The sequence below is a fragment of the Ctenopharyngodon idella genome, chromosome 24 (assembly GCF_019924925.1).
Source record: "Ctenopharyngodon idella isolate HZGC_01 chromosome 24, HZGC01, whole genome shotgun sequence".
In the NCBI taxonomy this organism is placed as follows: Eukaryota; Metazoa; Chordata; class Actinopteri; order Cypriniformes; family Xenocyprididae; genus Ctenopharyngodon; species Ctenopharyngodon idella.
In genome coordinates this window covers 25,232,080-25,237,588 of record NC_067243.1, presented here as the reverse complement: position 1 = coordinate 25,237,588, position 5,509 = coordinate 25,232,080, and the positions used below count along the sequence as shown (strand labels likewise).

Sequence of the window (5,509 nt, the reverse complement as noted above, 5' to 3'; positions counted from 1 at the left end):
CATTACACAATTCTTCCACGCCTCAAATTGGACCTGAAGTGCTTCATTGGGAGCTGGAACAACCACCCTATCAGAACAGAGGCAAATCTTACACCAAATCAGCTTTGGCACATCGGAATGCTGCAGACTCCAGTAGCTGATCCAGATGTAGAGGTATTCTTTAATCATATATTTAATGTTATCTGTATATAATCTGTATAATTCTTAATTTCCTCACCCTTATTTCATTAAAAACCTGTGTGAATTTTTTTTGTGTGTGTGTGTGGATCTTAAGGTATTTGGCATAATATTTAGCTCTGTTTTTCACATTTTGCTTAATGTCTTTGTTACAATAATAGCTCTTCAGGAGCATGGTAGCAGACCCCTTTGTAAATGTGCCTTACTTGACCACTTGTGATTTGTGTAATTTAAAACACGTCTTAATAATAGATTTGAACATGAGCAAAGTTACATGAGTTTATAACAACATGGATACAAGTCATTGACAATATTTCAAAACAGTTGGCATTTTGACCTACTTAATGTTTCTTTGATTTTGCAGATAATCGAGCAACTGTGTCAACAGCAAACTTCTGATACTGACCCAGAAGATGGTGTGGTGGTTCCAGAGATCCAATGCCCTTTATCTGAACAGAGCCTTGCTGTTCTGCAGGGATTAATTGATCCCCTGACATCATCACTGAACTACAGAGAGCTCTATGTCCAGTCACTTGATATTATTCAAAGACTGTGCTTTACTAACATTTGACTTCTAACATTAAAAAACTTACAAATTAAACAATTAAAAGGACGTAAGAGTGTATTAACAAATCTGTTGTAAACCCTGTAAAAGTAAGCTCCCTGTTGCACTGCAATTTTCATGTTTTTTTTTTTTAATTCATTTAAACTTGTTAAATGTGCAGTGGGAAATGTGATTGTCTGGGTGCATGCACTGACAACAGGGTAGCAAATTCTGTGGTCTGGCATACATTCCATGCATGTATGGTCAAACAGAACAGTGATTTTAAAAGCTTGCCTCTCTGAAAGAAGCAGATGTCTGTGTGCTTGACCAGACAGCCACTGCATTACTTTTGACACAGAAAGTGCCTCCTCATCCTCAGAATCTCCATCTAGGGCAGTAAACATACATAAATGTATTTAAAGTATCTACAAATAGACATTGCCTAAACATTTGAGTAACCACAAACTTACCTTCAAGTTCCATTAGGAAATCCTTGAAGTTATTCAAGATTTGCATTTCTTTGCTGTGCTTTAGAGTGCCACTCTCACTCATTTGTGGGTCAAGATGTGACACAATGTAATGAGAGTCCACCTGGAAAAACATTCCAGAGAGAAAATAAAGCCAAATATCATCTAAAGAAAATTCTGTATGCAGCATTCAAAAATAGGAGTTGAAAAGAGTTTCTCTAACACAGTGGTTCTCAATTTTAGTTCTGGGGACCCACTGCTCTGCACATTTTGTACGTCTCTTTTATCTGACATACACTGTTTAGTTCATGGAGCTGTCTCATAAGCTGATGACCTGAATCAGGTGCATTAAAAAAAAAAGACATACAAAATGTGCAGGGCTGTGATTCCCAAAAGCATTGTAACCCTAAGTTGATGCACCTTACCTGATCATTGCCACCTTCAAAAACAAAGAGACCACGGCACACTTCTTTGTTCTTCTCCATGATGTCCACTAGACGGTAAAGTTGGAGGCCCTCACGGAGCTGCTGAAGCATAAGAGTTCTTCGAGCAGTGGCATGCATTGCAATTGCCCTTTATAGAACAGAAACAAACACTGTTTTACAATCTAATTATTATTACTTACATTGTTTGGAAAATAGATTTAAAGGGATAGTTCACCCAAAAATGAAAATTTGATGTTTATCTGCTTACCCCCAGGGCATCAAAGATGTAGGTAACTTAAGAAACAAAGTCACCTACATCTTTGATGCCCTGGGGGTAAGCAGATAAACATCAAATTTTCATTTGGTTCAGACCACACACACCGGATGCTCAAGGCAGTTGGACATAGTGGTGTTTTAGAGGTAAAAAATGATATAAATACTGTTCGGTTTCTCGCACAAACCGATCGTTTCGTGTCTTAGGACATTAATGTGTCGTCACGAGCCGCAGGGTTTAATTTGGATTTGTCTGTGCATGTTTTTTTTGACTCTTATAGATTGTGTTCCCATTGACAAGCATTATATGACTGACAGACCACAACGGTTGGAGTTAAAAATCATCATTTGTGTTCTACTATAGAAACAAAGTCACCTACATCTTGGATGCCCTGGGGGTAAGCAGATAAACATCAAATTTTCATTTTTGGATGAACTGTCCCTTTAAGAAATGCATAAAGATACCTCTTTATATTCTCCTTGTTTTGGTCATTTATAGGGCACAGCTCGTAATTTGCTCACAGTAATTCGACAGGTCTGAAGTCTCCTTGATCTAGAAAGAATTTTAGATTTTCTTGAAACATTCATAAAAGGTGCATGGCAATAGAAAACTACATAATTACAAATTGTTTTCAGATATGCCATTTTTATCAGTGGTGAAAATTCCATGTCATTAACATTATCCATCATGATGTTTTCAAGGTTTCCACTTAATAGGTAATTGTAACACCACTCCTGTAGAAATCGTGGAGCTGGACCACCTTGTGTGAGACTTAAGGCAAATATTTCCCCAGCAACTCTATATAACAAGGACAGAAAAAAATCATGAAATACAACTTCTACAGTCAGCAAGTACATTTAAAACTCATGTTCAAAAGGCATTTGCTCTTAGTTAGATTATTCGCCAAAAAAAAAAAAATAAAAAAAAAATAATAATACTTCTATAATAATGTTCAAATAATACCTTTGTTTTCTACAGAAAAAGGCATTTACTTAATTTTCTGTTTTTAAAGAATTTTCTGTTTTTATAAACTCCTCTTGTAAGTCTAATCTAAACCATGTTCGATGAACTATTTCTTTAATGACTTCAATTCTTTAATGACACTTACCGAAACAGGCCATTGTCAAGGTCATTTAATGAGTACTTAGGCATTTTTCCTTGACCATCTTCTCCTTCAAAGAGCCGTGTCTCTATGCTACTAATCATTTCTATAGTTTAAAAAAAGAAATAATTTAGCAACATTCCAATATGGAGACAGCAAACAATATGAGCAGGACAAATGAATTAACACTGCAAAGGTTTTGTGGTCAAGGGTATCAGATGCAAAAATCCTCACCTCTCAGGAATTCTTTACAGAGAGTGCCTGTGTTGACTCCAGCCTCTCCCATGAATGTCATCTTTAAAGTGTGGATTGGGGAGCTAAGCTTTTGTCGCTTCCACAGTGACATACCTCTTTCTAAGAGGTTCATTCTAGACACACAGATACTGAATTCTTTGGAGGTGTCAACTTGAGCAGCAAGCCATCGCAGTACATCCTCTTCACTGTCAAATTGTGATTAAAATGGAGTGTTTTAGACAGTATTATGATATACCTGTTAAGTTTTACAAGTACATTATTAAGTAAGAATATTGTTGATACTTTTCTTAAGTAATATACCATGACATTTCTTCTTTTTGTGGCTCCATTATATCAGGGCTTAGAAGGCCAACTGGACTAAAGAGAAAATTCATGTACAAGTGAAAATTTAAACCATAATCGTTATTTAAACAAAACATATTTGCTTTAGTGATCAATAAGTGACTCATTTGCACAAAATGTCAGCTGCCATGTAAACATAACTTTGAAATGCAATGTTTAGAATCATGCCACATAATGCACCACAGAATTACATTGTTGATTCTGTTCATAGTATTACCATTACCTATCTAAATCACCACAAAAACTTGCATGGAGCTCCAATTCCTTCACAGGAAAACTTTGCTGACAAACAGGACACTTTGCCTCTGGTGACTAAAAAGCAAGTAATGATGTAAAATACAGATTAAAAGAAGTCAGAATAATGTCAGCCCAAGCAACAAGGTAATTACCTTTTCTTCAGTAACAGGAGGTAAATCAGGTGAATCAGGAGGTAGATTAGTCAGCTAGAAATAGACAAAACATTTAACATACATTTCCACATGAATCTTACAGAATACTCATGAGGTTTATTAAAACAATTTATCTTACCTCTGGTTCTGAATCAGAAAGCGTCTCATATTCAGCAGTGTTGCATCCCTTTACGTGCAGAGCAAGAATCTGTAGTGGCATAGATTTGGAGCATTTCTTACATTCTGCTTTAGGCATTTGAGAAAACTCCTGGGCATCAGATGGTAGAGGTGACAGGTCAAACTCATCTTGTAATGGAACAATGTACAACATTGTTTTCCCCCCTCCAGTTGCACTTCTAATTGTGATTAGTTTTAATATTATTTACATATTTAGTAATACAAAGCACACAAATCACCGCGAGAGCTTTCCAATATGCGCGCCACTGAGTGACGTCTGTACTTCCAGGTCAGAGAGCACCTGTTCATCAAAAGCTCACTATCCAACGAGAGTAGATTACTGTTAAGCCCGCCCCCACGAGAGATTTGTGCCAAAACAGCAAACGAAGTGAAGCGAAAGCTTCGAAGCGTAAGCGAAATCTGTGGCAATGAATTCCGAATCCACGATTTGCGAAAACAAATCTTAAAAAAACATTAACAAAGAATGAAGAATATTTGAAGAGCCTGTTAAATTGGTGCGACTGAGTTCATTTTTTTCATTTTCATTGTGTTTTTCTTCTTTTGTAATGGCATATTTTCGATAGTTTCTAAAAAAGTTACGTTCAGTTTTATAAAGTTACGTTCATTTTTTTTGAGACAAATATAATTCCACACTTCCGCCGCCTCACCGGAAGTTGTACCCACGTTCTTTTTTACAGTAGCGCCCCGCGGAAACAGGTGGATATTATGCTTTTAGGGCAGTGGTCGGGAACCTATGGCTCGTGAGCCACACCTGGCTCTTTGACAAAAATCATGTGGCTCGCCAGGTCTCTCACCCTTTGTAACCGCTAAAGTGCGTGTTCAGTGATGTTCGCGACATCGCGAGTGTCACGACAGCAATTAACAACAAACCACTTATGTTTCTATGGTAACCTAGAGCTCCTGCTCTCAGATTCAAGCGGCTATGCAGCTTTTTCGTGGTAACGGCGAAAAGAAAACATTTTTGAACAGCAGCGAAAATCGAAAAGTATGTAAAATAGTGACTGGACTGAAAAATTACCTTTTATTGAAACCGGTGCTCTGCTGTGCCAAGAGACATTTCGAAACATTTCACCGGTTACTTTCGCTTTTGCCGCATAGACCTTTATGTCCTAAAATGTGTTGTCTGTATGATAATCTGCGCAGCTTTCAGTGGGCGCGACTGTTGGCGTTATTAATAAAGAAACATGAATGAATGAGAAAGTAAAGAGAGGGACGTGCTTGATATTAAAAAGGAAAGGCAAAGCTGCGAAAGAGAACTGAATCCGCTTCTGACAGGAAGTTTCTGTGCGCTCGCTCCGAGTGGAACATGGACGAGCATAGTAGCCTTGGTCTTCGG

General features: G+C 37.5%; 1 long non-coding RNA gene across 1 annotated transcript; it reads right to left on the bottom strand.

The window, feature by feature from the left end:
- Nucleotides 1–443: 443 nt before the first annotated feature.
- LOC127507109 (uncharacterized) lies at nucleotides 444–5,182 on the bottom strand. Its single transcript, XR_007928234.1, has 8 exons — nucleotides 4,115–5,182; nucleotides 3,976–4,029; nucleotides 3,545–3,601; nucleotides 3,224–3,429; nucleotides 2,996–3,095; nucleotides 2,352–2,685; nucleotides 1,614–1,761; nucleotides 444–1,312 (listed from the first exon to the last, which is right to left on the bottom strand). It is a non-coding gene; the product is annotated as an uncharacterized LOC127507109 (long non-coding RNA).
- Nucleotides 5,183–5,509: the final 327 nt, after the last annotated feature.